Source organism: Hylobates moloch, unplaced genomic scaffold, assembly GCF_009828535.3.
Source record: "Hylobates moloch isolate HMO894 unplaced genomic scaffold, HMol_V3 SCAFFOLD_5, whole genome shotgun sequence".
In the NCBI taxonomy this organism is placed as follows: domain Eukaryota; kingdom Metazoa; phylum Chordata; class Mammalia; order Primates; family Hylobatidae; genus Hylobates; species Hylobates moloch.
In genome coordinates, this window is record NW_026652280.1 from 21797495 (window position 1) to 21814510 (window position 17016).

At 45.5% G+C, this 17016-nt stretch overlaps 1 protein-coding gene across 3 annotated transcripts in view; it reads left to right on the top strand.

Annotated features, from left to right (window-relative positions):
- The first annotated feature begins 255 nt into the window (after positions 1 to 255).
- ATP8B1 (ATPase phospholipid transporting 8B1) overlaps positions 256 to 17016 on the top strand; it is a 138293-nt gene continuing 121532 nt past the window's right edge. For all 3 annotated transcript variants that reach the window (XM_032152195.2, XM_058438300.1, XM_032152196.2), the window contains exon 1: positions 256 to 592. The gene's annotated coding sequence lies outside the window, so the exon portion shown is untranslated. The remainder of the gene's footprint in view (positions 593 to 17016) is intronic.

The window sequence follows — 17016 nt, forward strand, 5'->3', positions numbered from 1 at the left end:
GCTAAGAGCGGCTGCAGCAGCCAGGTCTCAGGCTGGGAGAGGCAAGGGGGTCGCAGGCTGGGCTTGGAAGACTGACAGGGGTGCCCATCTGACTCCAGGACGCACGGAGGGCGTGGGGCAGGAGTTGGACCTGGGCCGCCTCGGGCCGCCCCGGGGCTTGCAGTCCAGCCCCTCTCCGCCCTAGGGGGAGGGAAAGAGGGAGGGGAGAAGGCCGAGCCCGCCTCCAGCCCCAGCCCCAGCCGGGCTCCGCGGCAGCGGCCGCTGGAGGGAAACGAGAGGCACCTCCTCGAGCAGAGAAACCAGTTTGGCCGGTCCGGCGGAGCGGAGGGAAAAGGGCGGCTGCAGAGGAAGGGTGCACGGACGCGGGGCGGGGAAAGGCGGAGGAGCCACTAGCGAGCCGCCAGAGCCGGAGGTGCCGCCGCCAACTAGACACGCTTCCCCGAGCCCCCGGCCAGCCCCCGTGCGCCATGCAGCGCTAGCGCGGCGGCCAGGGCTGGGGCTGGGAGGGCGGTGGCAGCGGCCAGGTGCGCAGCGAGCGCTCCGAGCGGCGCGCACCAGGCGGATGCCCCAGCCGGGGCCCAGCGAACGCCAGGTAAGCAGGGGTGCGGCGCCGAGGGCCCCCAGACCTTCCCAAGCCCGCTGGCCCGGCGGTGTCCTGCAGGTTCCCTGGCCGCTCCCGCCGCACTTTGGAGATGCGGGATGCGGCGGCAGCAGCTGTCCGCGCCCTCGGACTCCGGAGCCCGCACAGGTGGGATTTGGGTGGAGGTGCTGGGAGCCCTCGAGGCCTCGGGGACGGCGAGACACGGCCAGCTGGGCAGGCAGCGCTGCGGAGAGTTCCGTGGGGTTTTCACCTGCCTAGAGGAGGGAACTCTCGGGGTGTTTGGGTTCTTGGATCGGTAGCGACACACATGTCCGGGGGTTAAGCCAGGTAGGGCTTGCGGCTCCTTGGGGGATGCTGCTGGCTCCTGTGCGGTGGCTACCGACCCTCTGGAACACCCCGGTGACCGGGTTCTGCTGGGGCGCTCTTTGGGAGCAGATGCCAACGTGTCCGAAAAGGACTTGCGGGCCAAACGTATCTGACTGCGGCCCACCTGTCGGGAGGGATGGAGCGGGTGAGATCCCTCTCCTCCCCAGCTCCTGTGGAAGGGCAACACCTCTCACCCCCACTTCTCCAACTCCCTCCTTCTCCCCAAAGTGAAAGAAAAGTTCTGAAGTGTCCGCCCAACTTTTCCGAGGGAGGCGTGTGCCTGTGGTCCCTGCCCGGGGTTGGTGGCGGAGGGGGAGGGGGGGCGGTGCTCGGAGCGCAGATCCGTGACAGTTGTAAGGGGGAGACTGGGTTGCAGTAAGGATGCAAAATGGGGAAGAGGGATTGACACGCAAAAGTAAGGGGGACTTGGGCCGCGTTTCTGCCTGGTGAGTCCCCACTCAACCCTACCCGACCCCCTTGGCCTGCACGCGCTGCCCTTGGGGGACTGCAAGCCCTTCCTGGGTAGCTCCCGACGCCGCCGGGTTCCTCTCCCGGAAACTGGACTCCCTGTTGGCGTGAGAAAATATTCGCTCCCATCTTCCTGGTTGCATTGCCTTCAAAATTTTGCCACTACCCATGGGAAATTAAAAAAAGAAAAAACGAGTGGGATGTTTGGAGATCACCCGGCACACGGTAGGTTATCGATGAAGGTTAACTGCTTTCAGGAACAACAGCTAAAAAAAACCACGCGTGATAAAGCCTCCAGGGATAGTGAATACGAGCCCGTATAAATGGGGGACACAACAGCAAATGTGAAGTAGAAGCGCTAATTTTCATCGGCTAAGGAATACTTTTGTGTTAGACCTAAGATGCCATTCATTAATTCTGGGCCTATTGTTGAAGGCTTTATTAAACCCTATTATAAATGCACAGACCGTGCACAAGATGATTAATGCTTATTAGCTGATTACTTTCTGGGGGAGAAGTCACACCTGCCTGCAGTTAACTCCTCTGAATTCTCTTAATGATTTTCATTATGTAGTAGAGCTTTCCTTGCTATAATTTTGGGAAAGAACATTAACCACTTTGTTCATTCGTCATTTTCCAGTGGCTGTATTTTAGTAACTTTTTGTGATTCTTTGTGTGGGTTATTAAGGGCCGAGCAAGACTGTTTTTGTTATTACTGTCCAACACAGATGCCACCTGTGTGAGGTCAGCTCTGGCTCCTTTGAAGTTTTCCTTATGGATTTTAAGGAACACACACACCTGTGTGCATATGTTATTACATCCTAGTGATAGAACTGGGAGAGGTTTTGTTTTTTGTTCAATAGAAGTTTAAAAATAATAATGTGGTAAAGCAAATGGCTTAGCAAAAAGAAGTCTTCAGTGGTAAGGCAAGTTCAGGACTGATTTTATGTTTAATCTGGTTTTCAGTCTAGGGGATCTTAGTGCTAATGGAGTCACTACCAAATCTGGCTGTAGAGTGTTCCTTTCCTTTCCTTCCGTCCATTCCTCTTTCCTCTTTCTTTTCTTTCCTTTTGAAGCAAGGAGTAGCAGAAAATATACGAATTTAGATGCCCACAGAATTCAGTTCTTTTACTTGTTAATTGTATAACCTTAAATGAATTCTTAAGTTTTCTGAACCTCTGTTTGCTGCTCTGTTGAGGGGAGAAGATATCAATCTCTTTGGATTGTTGAAAGAATTAAATCAGAGAACATATGAATGTTCTTTATATATAGTCAGTGTTTGAATGTTGGTTTCTTACTTTCTTTATTAGAATGATATCTAAAAATACTATTATTGCAGGTATCTGGTATATTTTTAAGATTTTATTGCCTTACGAATTAAAATTCCATTTTAGTTTTTTATAAGCAGCATTCACAGAATGCAGGTAATTCTTACAACTCCAGAGAGATTTTTCCTAGTTACCTTTGCTCCTTAGTGTTGGTCAGGGAAAAAGAAACCGATGCACTCATGAATGCAGAGGAACTTGCTTTTTAGGTACCAGAACAAGTTGTTTTCTAAAATTTTTTATACGTAAAATAAATAGAGACAGGGCCTTGTTATGTTGCCCAGGCTGATCTAAAACTCCTGGCCTCAAGCAATCCTCCTGCCTTCTTGGCCTCCCAAAGTGCTGGGATTACAGGTGTGAGCCACTGTGCCTGGCCCCAGAACAATTTATGTCCCAAATCTCTCTAAAAAGAGATGCCTTTTAGATTGCTTAAGCACTTAATTTTAGAGTTTATTTCTACACTTGGTTCTAGTTTAGTCTCCTGGAAAGTTTTTCTTAGTGATGTCTTTAGGTATCTTGTGAGTTTTCAGGTCTGTTGACATTCAGTTAGATTAATTGTATTCATGCCTGTAGGTTTTTTGTTACTTATTAAATAAAAATTAATTTGCTGCCAGAAGAGTGTTAATACCATAAAAAGAAGATAAGTTATCTTTTTCATTCTGTTAGCCAAGTTACTCCTGAATCCCCATTCCCATGCCCAGCTAAAAGTAATGCCTAATCTAAGATCTTTTGCGGTCCTCTGTCACTGAAGACCTGGTATTGTGGAGGAAGATTATGAAAGCATATATACGTGCATGTATGTATATAGATATGAGCATGTATATATACGTGTGTATATGTATATATTAGTCTTGTTTCTCATTTTCTTTTTTTTTTTTTTTTTTTGAGACAGAGTCTTGCTCTGTCGCCCAGACTGGAGTGCAGTGGTGTGATCTCACTGCAACCTCCTCTTCTCTGGTTCAAGCGATTCTCGTGTCTCAGCCTCCCGAGTAACTGAGATCACAGGCATGTGCCACCGTGCTCAGCTAATTTTTGTATGTTTAGTAGAGACGGGTTTCACCATGTTGGCCAGGCTGGTCTCAAACTCCTGGCCTCAAGCAATCCACCAAAGTGGCCTCCCAAAGTGCTGGGATTATAGGCGTGAGCCACCGCACCCGGCCTCATTTTCTTAAAAAACAGATAACTTTTTATCATCTGAATCTTTAAGGCCATATTAGTACTTTCCTTGATACTTATAAATGCATCGCACTTTTAAATAAATTGTTGCCCAACCCTTCCACAATGAGAAATATGTTTCATAACTGGTCCCTGCAAGCAGTCCAGAGGCAGCAGTAAAACAGAGGTTGCCAGCCTTGGAATCTTTTGAACTGGGTTGGAACGCAGGCCTCATAGCTTCCTAGGTGCATAACCTAAGGCAAGTTACTTTGCCTCCCTAGGCTTCAGTTTCCTCATCTGTAAATGGGATAATAATAGTATGGCCTCACAAGGCTGTGTGATGAGTTCCAAATGAGATAGCTTAGGTAGAGGACTTAGCACACAGCTCAGTAAAAGGTAGTCATTAATACATTGTTGTGTTGTTGCTATGACGTTGTAAATATCACTCACCCAGCCATTGCCTTTCTCCTGGGCTATGTAGGAAACAGGAATCATTCTACAAGTTAGTATTTATTTAGCAAACATCAGTGCCCATTTGCACCAGGCGTTGGAAAGACAGAGTTCCCCAGAGTAGGGGCAAGGTTCTAAATCTCCGATCCACACTGTTGTTCTTAAGCCCTGGTGGCTCAGAGGACTAGGGTGCTCATTTGCCTCTTAACCTTGCAGGAGAACTTGTGAGGGGGCCTGGTTGCTGTCTCACCTGGGTGCTACCTCTTCCTGCACAGTAGAAGCCCGTGGAATGATCCTGATCCCCTTTTACCCCTCACATCAGTTGGTCTCTTCTCTCCCTCATCCTCCACGCTGCTGTTTTTCTATTTTTAATTTTATTTATTTATTTATTTTAGACAGGGTCTTGCTCTGTCACCCAGGTTGGAGGGGAGAGGCACGAACATAGCTCACTGCAACCTTGACCTCTTGGGCTCAGGTGATTCTCTCACCTCAGCCTCTCAAGTGGCTGGGACCGCAGGTGTGCCATAGTACACAGCTATTTTTTTTTCTTTTTTTTTTTGTAGAGACAGGGTCTCACCATGTTGCCCAGGCTTCTTTTGAACTCTTAGGCTCAAGTAGCTCTCCTACCTGGGTCTTCCAATATGCTGAGATTATAGGTGTGAACCACAATGTCTGACCCACACTCCTGGTTTTTTTGTTTTGTTTTGTTTTTTAATTACTACCTGTTTAAAACTCAACAGTTTCTGAACCCTGTGGCTTCTTGAAAGGCTCATTGCTCCCTGTGTGGTTTTCTTAGTTGTGGATCCTGGGTAGGCGTTGCTAATGACAGAGAACCTTGGTATGGCTCCTTTCATTCATTCATCTTTAGACTATGCTGGGGGAATTACCTCTCTGCTTCATGGAAGTCTGTGGGGTTCACAGAGGGCCTGAGTTGGGTTTCTTCTTTGGTGAGAAAGCAAATCAGAGGCCTGGCGCGGTGGCTCACGCCTGTAATCCCAACACTTTGGGAAACCGAGGTGGGTGGATCACAAGGTCAGGAGTTCGAGACCAGTCTGCCAACATAGTGAAACCTCATCTCTATTAAAAATACAAAAATTAGCCAGGTGTGGTGGCATGTGCCCATAGTCCCAGCTACTCAGGAGGCTGAGGCAGGAGAATTGCTTGAGCCTGGGAGGCAGAGGTTGTAGTGAGCTGAGACCTTGCCATTGTACTCCAGCCTGGGCAATGGAGCGAGACTCCATCTCAAAAAGAAAGAAAGAAAGCAGATCGGGTGTTTGTTCTCTTCCTGCTTGGGACCTTGTCCCTCTTTGCATGGAGGGATGGTTTCCTTAGGTCCTGGGGGACAGCCCAGGCCACTTCCACTCTAAAGATCTGTGTTCTTTATCAGTCTTTCAATCTAGTATATTTGCATTTAATAGGTGACAAATGGGCCTGGAAGCTGTGGTGGGGGTGGAGTGGGAAACCAGCTCTCAGTCTGACATTGACTCCTGGAGGGGAGGGTCACCTGTGTTCCTGGGCAGCCTTTCAGTGGCGAAGGCCACCATCCCCCGCAGCATGATTGAGAAGCCTGGCACTTCTGCAATGAGTACTGTGGAGCCTGACCTTTGGCTAGTAGCTTGGTCTTTATTGACAGGGCTGTCATTTATGGCTTTGTTACTTTGCTGCTGAGTGGCTTTTGTTCTACTGGAGTTGCGGTTTGTTTGATTTAGTGCAGGTGGCTTTTGAAAACAGTTTTCTAACCTTTATTGAAATTGAGTTGCACTAGAAAATCCTCTTTGGAAACCCTCAGGCACCAAATACTGTCCTTCACTTAGTATGAGAATGTATATTCTTGCTGTTTAGAGAAGCTTCCATGGATTGGATGCACTATTTATTTTATAGAGTGTGGTGTGATTCGTGTACCCATCCTTATTTTCTCTTCCTGGAACTTAGTGAGTTACTGACATGATCCTATGAGATTTCTGTGCATGATCTGTAGATCTAGAAGGAACACTTAACATTTTCTATAAGAACATAGCTAACACCTGTAATCCCAGCACTTTGGGAGGACAAGGCAGGCAGATCATGAGGTCAAGAGATCGAGACCATCCTGGCCAACATAGTGAAACCCTGGTGGCACACACCTGTAGTCTCAGCTACTCCAGAGGCTGAGGCAGGAGAATCGCTTGAATCCGGGAGGCAGAGGTTGCAGTGAGCTGAGATTGCACCACTGCACTCCAGCCTGGCGACAGAGCAAGACTCCGTCTCAAAAACAAACAAACAAACAACAACATAGGTAACCCTTTGGCTTGGGTGGTTTAAATATGCACTCACTTGGGGAGATGGGTAGGTTTTGTACATTTCATGCTGGGAAATAATGCACCTATCTTTATACTGAAAAATTAAAGTGTGAGTCCTCTAAGTCAGGCACTGGTAGCTGCTGTGTCAACCTCCAGTTTTTGTTGTTGTTGTTTGTTTTTTTAATTTAGAGGCAGAGTCTCAAGATATTACCCAGGCTGGTCTCGAACTCCTAAGCTCAAGTGATTCTCGCCTTAGTCTCTCGAGTAGTTGGGAATACAGGCATGTGCCACTGCACCCAGCAACCTCCAGAACTTTTGTTACAATAAGGACTCTAAGTGTATGAAGTTCATCAGACTATAAAGATTGTAAGAATTAAAAGAAAATCTGTGCTCTGATTTGTACCAGTACAACTTTGAGAGGAGGAGAGGTTCCTCCTGATCTTGTCTTCTTGGTGTAGAAGTTTATTTCATGGGAGTTTTTTTATTTTTTTATTTTTTGAGATGGGATCTCACTCTGTCATCCAGGCTGGAAGGCAGTGGTGTGATCTCAGCTCTCTGCAACCTCTGCCTCCTGGGTTCAAGTGATTCTCCTGCCTCAGCCTCCTGAGTAGCTGGGATTACAGGCATGGCCACCAGGCTTGGCTAATTTTTGTATTTTTGGTAGAGACGGGGTTTCACCATGTTGGCCAGGCTGATCTTGAACTCCTGACCTCAAGTGATCTGCCCACCTTAGCCTCCCAAAGCGTTGGGATTACAGGTGTGAGCTACTGCGCCTGACTTTTTTTTTTAATGTAAAATATACATAACATTTACTATTTTGATCCTTTTTAAGTGCACAGTTCAGTGGCATTAGGTACATTCACATTGTTGTGCAACCATCACCACCATCCACCTTCAGAACTTTTCATCATCTCAAACAGAAACTGTGCCCATGAAAGAGTAACTACCCCTTTCTTCCTATTTCCTGGTCCCTGTAACCTCCATTCTGCTTTCTCCATGAACTTGACTATTCTACAGTACCTCAGGTTAAGTGGAATCATGCAATATTTGCCCTTTTATGACTAGCTTATTTCACTAATGTAATGTCTTTAAGATTCATCTATGTTGTAGCATGAGTCAGAATTTCCTTCCTTTTTAGGGCTGAATAATATCCCATTGTATGCACATACCACATTTTGTTTACCCATTCATCTGTGATGGATATTTGGGTAGTTTTCACCTCTGGCTATTGTAATTTTTTCAATTAAAAAAAATTTTTTAAGACAAGGTCTCACTCTGTTTCCCAGGCTGGAGTGCAGTGATGTGATCATAGCTTACTGCAGCTTTGAACTCCTGGGCTCAAGCCATCCTCCCACCTCAGCCTCCCAAATGTCTGGGACTACAGGCACTCACCACCACACCCAGCTAATAAAAGAAAAAAAAAGTGTGTTTGTGTGTGTGTGTCTCGATATGTTGCCCAGGCTGAACTCCAGGGCTCAAGCTAGCCTCCTGCCTTGGCCTCCTAGTGTTGAAATGACAGGTGTGAGTCACCCCGCCTGGCCTACCTCTGGCTATTGTGACTAATGCTGCCATGGACCTGGGCATACCCATATCTGTTTGTTCATGTCAGTTTTTGAGCCCTCCTTATTCAGTTTGGTAAAATGTATCCTTCATAAATAAGATGGGCAGGCCCACGTATTATAGTGTTTATTACCATGCTTTCCTCCAGAGTAGCATGGAAATAAGAATGCAGGGAATGTGGGAGGAGGGTGGTGTTGAAGACACCTGAAGGCAGCACGTGCCTCTCCTTTTCACCTGCAGCTGCTCTCACTGAGCTGGCGGTCATATGCCATTTTTCTTTCTTTCTTTCTTTCTTTTTATTTATTTATTTTTTGAGACGGAGTTTCGTTCTGTTGCCCAGGCTGTAGTGCAGTGGTGCAGTCTCAGCTCACTGCAACCTCAACCTCCGCCTCCCAGGTTCAAGTGATTCTCCTGCCTCAGCCTCCCAAGTAGCTGGGATTACAGGCACGCACCACCATGACCGTCATATGCCATTCTATCATCCAACTGGTCTGTGCTATGGGTGACTCTTTCCTCTGTGTCAGGGTGGGTGTAAAAGCCCTGAGTTTGTAGCCCTACTATCTGGCCCTCTCTGCTAACCTCAGCCACCTTCCAGAGACGACATTCCATAGAATTGACTTTTTTTTTTTAATGTCAGGTTGTTTTTCCCCTTAGGGTAGAATCCATGGCAAGGCAAAAGGTCAGTTACAGACTGTAGCACGGCAGAGTTATCAAATGTTCCACCTCTATAATAATGTGCTTATAGGTGTCTTGGTATAAAAGCCAGACGCCTTTATGTAATAATTAGACGTCAGTCTGTTAAAGACACCTTAATCTGTAGTTTCTAGAGAACAATAGACTCTCATATGAGTTTATACTCATACTGTGCCCTGAAAACTAGCCAAATAAGGATTTACATGTTTAAAAAGCAGGTTTTTAAAGTAAAACAAAACAAAACACACAAAAACTCATCAAAGCTTGAAGCCAACCAAAAATACTACTATCCCTAGGTGTCCACCCACTTTTCTATTTAATGACAACCACAGTCACAAAAAGAATATCGGGGTTAACACAGTTAATCTCTTGGCGATCTGATACTTTATTTGTGTAGTTCAACTTCATTAAGAGCATTTAGACTTTTGTCATCAGTCTTAGGCTTTCTCCCCTTGTGTAGAACAAGAAAATTCTTAAAAGTCAATTTGAGAACCCTAGGCTGTGAATGGTGATGTAAGTAGCAGCTAACGCGCCCTGAATCTTTGAGGTCACTGGGACCAAGAGAATAGGAGGTCAAGGGTGCAAGTTGCCATTGTAAATAGAGTGGCCAATGGAACCTCCTTGAGAAGGTCATATTTGAGCAAACACACAGGAGGAGAGAGGGTGGCACAGGAAGTTCTGGGGAAAGAGTGGCCCAGACAGAGTGGACAGATAACTCGCTGCAGAGGCCCTAGGGTAAGAATGCTTGGCTTACCTAGCTGTTCCTCCAATGAGTGAGTGGGGAAGGGAAGGAAAAGAAGGAGGTAAAGGCAGAAAGGAAGGGAGCCAGGTCTTGCAGGGCTTGCCAGGCTGTGTAAGGACTTTGGCTTTGATTTCTTGGAAGATGGCGGCTCATTGCAGGACATTGCTCCTTGGAGTGGTGTGATCTGTGTGAAGACCAGCCCGGGCAGAAGTCTCCCAATCCGGGAGTTCAAGCAGGAGGCAAAGCCAGGCAAGTGAAGGTGGAAGCTTTTCCCAGGGTGGTAGCATCCACCAGGATGGTAGCTGTGGGGCTGAGATGTCAGATTCTTGAGAAAGACAGAGGAGAAAGGACACAGAGAGAATGGGATCAGACACAGGCATACATGCAACTTTTATTTTGATATATCGAAATGCCAACAGGACTTCTGGACAGATGGGATGTGGGGTGTGAGAGAGAGAGGAGCCAAAGATAACTTTCTCGGCAGAACCTGGGTGGCAAAAGGAAATCTGAGTTTCAAACGCTGGAAATTTGCTGGGCTGTGTTCAGATCGCTTGCAACTAGGTTATAAAGAGGCTCCTCAGAAACATACATATAAGGCTTTGGTTCAGAGAACTTTGTGTTTACTATCAGCCTGTCTTCCTAGTTCGGGGGAAAGAGCATTGTTAGAAAAGAGACACGGTTTTCAGGAAACAGAGGACTTGCCTTCATTGACAGGAGGGCGGTCTCTAACCCACAGGCTGTCCTGCCAGGGCTGCTGTCGCAGCTATTGCCACTCACAAGCCCCTAGTCCCACTCCCTATCCTGTTTGTCTTTTGCCTAATTGGGAGGTTAAGCTCTTTCCAGCCACTCCCCATCTCCATACACATGGATTTTTTGTTTTAAACAACTATATTGAGATCTAATTCATGTACCATACAATTCAGCCTTTTAAAATATACAATTCAATGGTTCTTAGTATATTTACATAGCTGTGCAACCGTTGCCACAATCTATGTTAGAACCTTTTCATCACCCCCTAACAGAAATCCTGTACCTTTTAGCTGTGCCTGGTTTATCGCCTTGTCCCTGCAGCCCCTGGCAGCCTCTCATCTATCTTCTGCTTCTATGGGTTTGCCGATTCTGGACATTTTATATAAATGGAATCGTATGATATGTGGTCTTTTGTGATCATCTTTTTACACTTAGCATAATGTTTTTCATGTACATTACGGTCAGGTGTGGTGGCTCGCACCTGTAATCCCAGCACTTTGGGAGGCCAAGGTGGGCAGATTACTTGAACTCAGGAGTTCAAGACCAGCCTGGGCAACATAGCGAGACCCTGTCTCAATTTTTTTTAATTGTAAAAAAAACAAAAAAATTAATAAAAAAAATCATCCATATTGTATTATTTGTCAATACTTAATTTCTTTATATTGCCAAACACACTAGCTACTTTTGCACGTGACACATTCTCCAAAAAAAGCACAGGCCATGGAAATGTGTGCTAGTTGCAAAGAGACTGACATGTTATAAAAGGAATGTTTTGTGCCCAGAGAGCTACAAATATATGTGTGTGGATGTAAGTATGCATTTGCTCACCTTCACAGTTGATTACACGGTCCACAGTGACTCTAAAGACAAGCGGCCTTCTGGTGGCCTAGTGATTTTCTTTCATTCAGTGATTCAACAATTACTTATTAAATACCCACTACATTGCCAGGTACTGGCAGTAAACAACAGTGAGGAGCAAAGCAGACATGCCCTTCCCCTCAGGGAGCTTACAGGGTTGTTGAGAGTGCGATGAGAGATAGAGACTGAACAAAATATTGAACAAAAGAGATATGAAACAACTTGATATTAGAATTATAATCTGTGATAAAGGCCTTAAAGAAAAATAAGACATTTCTAAGAGAATAATGAAGACCTACTTTAAAATGGCCTAGGAGGAACCCAGGCATCCACTGACAAATGAATGAGTAAACAAAATTGGTGTACCCGTATGATTAGGACGTTTCTCAGCCTTACAAAGGAAGGAAATTTTCGCTGAGCACGGTGGCTTATGCCTGTAATCCCAGCATTTGGGGAGGCCAAGGCTGGGGGGAATAACTTGAGGTCAGAAGTTCAAGACCAGCCTGGCCAACACGGCGAACCCCCGTCTCTACTAAAAATACAAAAATTAGCCAAGTGTAGTGGTGGGCACCTGTAATCCCAGCTACTCGGGAGGCTGTGACACAAGAATCGCTTGAACTCAGGAGGCGGAGGTTACAGTGAGCCAGAATTGTACCACTGCACTCCACCACAGACAGCAGAGTGAAACTGCCTCAGAAAAAAAAAAAAAAAAGAAAAAGAAAAAAGGAAGGAAATTTTATACATGCTACATGGATGAACTTTGAAGACATTGTGCTAAATGAAATAAATGAGACACAAAAGGACGAACAAATATTTTGTGATTCCACTTATATGAAGTGCCCAGAATAGTCAAGTTCATGGAGACAGAAAATTGAGCAGTGGTTGCCAGGGGCTGGGGCCAGCGGGGAATGGAGAGTTAGTTTTTAATGGACCCTGAGTTTCAGTTTGGGAAGATGAAAAATTTCTAGGGATGGGTGGTGGTGCTAATTGCAGAATCATGTGGATGCACTTAATATCATTTAGAAGGCTTTAAAGGCTGAACGTGGTGGCTCATGCCTGTAATCCCAGCACTTTGGGAGGCTGAGATGGACAAACTGCCTAAGGCCAGGAGCTCGACACCAGCCTGGCCAACATGGTGAAACCCCATGTCTACTAAAAAATACAAAAATTAGCCAGGTGTGGTGGTGTGTGCCTGTAATCCCAGCTACTCGGGAGACTGAGGCAGGAGAATTGCTTGAACCAAGGAGGCAGAGGTTGCAGTGAGTGGAGATCGCACCACTGCACTTCAGCCTAGGCAACAGAGCAAGACTCTGTCTCAAAAAAATAAAATAAATAAAATAAAAGTAGTTAAAATGGTAAATTTTATGCTTTGTCCATTTTACCATAATTTTAAAAATGGCCCAGGGAGTGGGGTCTCTTGAAGGACGTTATACTTAAGTTGAGACCTAGAGGATAAGAAGGTACCAGTCAGGGGAAGAGTGGTCCAGTCAATGGGAACCACATGTGCAAAGGCCCTGGGGTGGGTGAGAGCTTAGTGCTGCGCTCTAGGAATTGTGAGAGGCCAGAATACTGGGTGTGACATGATGCTGGGGCTACCATGGGATGAGGGAGGCAGGCACCAAACTGCAGAGAACCTGATAGGAAGTCACTAACATTTTTAAGCAGCGGAGTGATGTGATTTGATTCCTGGTTTTGTTTGATAATCCAGAGACTGCGATATGGGGAATGGGTTGGTTGTTGGTGGGGGATGGGGGTGGGGGTGGCGAATGAGGCCAGAAGCAAGGACAGGAAATCTGGGCGCTGCAGTGTCCATGAGAAAGAGAGGATGGGGGTTTGGGCCCGATGACGGGAGTGGGGATGAGAAGTGGAAGGTAGGAGCCGCACTTCACAAGGGGAATCCTGGTCTTGGTGATGGGTTGGATTTGAGGATGTAAAAGAAGAGAATTGTCAACAATTTTCAGATTTCTAACATAAGCGACTAAAGGTGATGGCGTCACTGAGACCGAGGAGTAGTTTTAGAAGATGAACGTAGCTTCGATCATGTTTAGTTTGAGTTGCTGGGACACCTAGATGTGGTCGGGGGTCAAGCATTAGTGATTCAGAAGTCTAGGTTGGAGACACAATTTTGGGAATTGCAACATAGGATTGGGTTTAAGGAGCTGTTTGGGATGCTGGAAACGCTTCGGAAGCCAGTGCTTCCTATCGTTGGTATCGGCCTTTTAGTTTGCACTAATTTATGTAAAATAATCAACTATTTTTTGGCAACAAAGAATGTACATGTGAGCAAAAAAAAGCATTTGTGCAAAGTCACAAGCCCTGCTTTATGGACAAAGATGACAGGGTGGAGGGCTGATACAGGGTTTCCTAGCGGACAGGACCACCATACATGGCTCAAAACGTTCTCAGATGTGGGAAAGGGGCACTTTGTATGGTATAGGAACTTGCTAAAGCCAGAGAATTTCTTGTGGAAAACCGACTTTTAAAATTGGCTTGTGTGGCCTGACTTGAAAACCAAATCACTCTTTTCATGTGTGTAGGGTAGTATAACAAAGTGGTGCTGCTTTTGTGCTCAGTGTACTGTATTTCTACATGTTGTATTGACCCACTTAGTCCCGTGGTGTATTAATTTCCTGGTCTCTTTTTGCAAGCAAAGGAATTATAGCTTGCCTGAAGTCTCAGAACTAGTAATTGACAAAACCAGAAATTGCAGTCGTGTTTCCAGACTCACAAGGCGAGGGTTCTTTCCGAGACCTCACAGCCGAAGGTTGGAAAATCGATCCAAATGACTCAGAGATAGGGTTGCCAAATTTAACAAATAAAAATACAGGACACAGTTCAGTTTGAATCTCAGATAAACGATGAGTAATTTTTTTTAGTGTAAGTGTGTCCTATGCAATGTTTGGGACTGACTGACACTAAAAATGATGTGTTCTTTATGTTAATGTCAAATATAACTCTGTGTCCTATATTTCATCTGGTAACCCACCCAGAAATGAACTCTTGGGCCGGGCGCGGTGGCTTACGCCTGTAATCCCAGCACTTTGGGAGGCCGAGGCGGGCGGATCACGAGGTCAGGAGATCGAGACCATCCTGGCTAACACGGTGAAACTCCGTCTCTACTAAAAATACAAAAAATTAGCCAGGCGCGGCGGCGGGCGCCTGTAGTCTCAGCTACTCGAGAGGCTGAGGCAGGAGAATGGCGTGAACCCGGGAGGCAGAGCTTGCAGTGAGCCTAGATAGCGCCACTGCAGTCCGGCCTGGGTGAAAGAGCGAGACTCTGTCTCAAAAAAAAAAAAAAAAAAAAAAGAAATGAACTCTTGGAACACAAAATCATTTGTAATTTGTGGACTTCCTGTATATTCAAGCTCCTTATAGAAACTCCTGGATCTGCCAAGCGTTTTGTTTTATTTGGGGGTGGGAGTGGGAGGGGGATTGATTTTCCTATTCTCCTAAAAGGGCTGTGTTGTGATATTTTTTCCATCATTAATATCTATGATTTGTAATAAACAGCAGCCTGGTTTTGGGAAACAAGCCCAGGAGATGTCAGCTCTGGTGAGTCACTGAATGGGTTGGCTGACCTCAGCTAATAATAGCAATTCTTTACATTTTTAAAGCACTTTATAGTTTTAAAATCTCCTCATTTGGGAGTTGGCAGGACAGGAATTATCCCCGTGGAACAGATGAGAAACACAAGGGAAGCAGGGTTTGGGGGAGTGGGTGGTGCCAGGAACTGGGTTAGAGTACTCTTTTCCTAACTTTTAGTTCAGTGATGAGCAGTTAATTTTCTTTTCTTATCCTTTCTTTCTTTCTTTTTTATTTTTTGAGATAGAGTCTCACTCTGTCATCCAGGCCGGAGTACAGTGGCGCAATCTCGGCTCACTAGGACCTCTGCCTCCCAGGTTCAAGCGATTCTTGTGCCCCAGCCTCCCAAGTAGCTGGGATTACAGATGGGCACCACCATGCCCAACTAATTGTTTGTATTTTTAGTAGAGATGGGGTTTCGCCATGTTGGCCAAGCTGATCTCAAACTCTTGGCCTCATGTGATCCTCCCACCTTGGCCTCCCAAAGTGCTGGGAGCCACCATGCACAGCCAGTTAATTTTCTAAGCTCCGATTTTTTTCGTGCTTCAAATGATGGACCTGATGTTTTATAGGATACCCTGTCATTGTAATTCCATGCCTCTCTGTGATCTCATTTGTCATAAGCTTCCAGTTTTTAAAATTTACAGGTTGTAAATCATTTCAAGCTTTGTAGGTCCAGATGACAATAAAATATATGTGTTTCTGGTAGCAGGGGTATACAATAGGTTTTATTTTGTTCATTCGTATTCAGTTTGTCTTGTTTTACAGATGGATCTCGCTCTGTTGCCCAGGCTGGAGTGCAGTGTCAAGTTATGGCTCACTGCAGCCTCAAACTCCTGGGCTCAAGGGATCCTCCCACCTCAGCCTCCCAAGAAGCTGGGACTAATATTCACTTTTATCCAGTACTGTCATGTCTACACAATGGATACTATATAGGTCCCTTTAGAAGACACATAAAATTTTAAATGAGGCCTATTTATTTTAAAGGTGTTTTTCCTCTATTTTGATAGATGTTAAACCTTCAGAAAAAATACTGACATTCAAAAAGGTATCTAACCTCTGAGGTTTGACAAACTTTAGAGCATTTTTAAAGGAATAGACTTTTTAAAAACTGAAAATCAGTAAATATCAGCAATCAGTGGGCTCTAAAAGCCAGCTTTGAAAAAGAAGCTCATGACAAGCCAAAATTACAAGAGGAAATGGTATAGCGGAGCCAACGCTCCCCACCCGCAGTGTTCTAGATGGAGCTCCTCCCTCAGTGTTCCAGATGGAGCTCCTCCCGCAGTGTTCCAGATGGAGCTCCTCCCGCAGTGTTCCAGATGGAGCTCCTCCCGCAGTGTTCTCGATGGAGCTTTTAGGCTCACTTTTTATCAGACGAATTTATGTTGTCTTTTAGGTTCTTTTGTGTGTGTCATAAGGAAATCAGTAAGCATAAAATGGCTTTAATTGCACTTGGCAGAGGACTAAGGGTATATAAAGATCGGTGACCGTTGTGAGAACTAAAGTACATTTTATTTGCTTGTAAAATTTTGTTTGCCACGATATCTTAGGCATTATACAATGATTTCCGGTCCAGAACATCCTGAGAATTTAATATGAATATTATGAAGTTTCCTGCCTTCAAAATTTTGTATTTGAATACTTATTTTAACATGGCTTAAATGTATTTCTAACGTAACAACCTGTCTGGCAGTCTTTGTAAACTCTCGAATTTGTCCAAGCTCTAAGATGTTAGGGGTCATTTTTCTGTTTCAAGTCGATGTTGTTCTCCATATCTGCTGTATTTCAATACCCCTTACTAGACGTAAAAAAGATAATAGTGTCTCTTTCAAGCAAACCTTAATTTTTAAAAACACCCTTTAAATTTTTTGTGTTTCTAGTTTTCATGAACCATTGGAAGAACACATTGTGTTATTGAAATAAAGGGGCTTGGCTGGGCACAGTGGCTCACGCCTGTAATCCCAGCACTTTGGGAGGCCGAGATGGGTGGATCACTTGAGGTCAGGAGTTCGAGAGCAGCCTGGCCAACATGGTGAAACCCTGTCTCCAGTAAAAATACAAAAATCAGCCAGGCGTGGTGGTGCGTGCCTATAATACCAGCTACTCAGGAGGCTGAGGAAGGAGAATCCCTTGAACCCGGGAGGTAGAGGTTACAATGAGCCGAGATCGCACCACTGCATTCCAGTC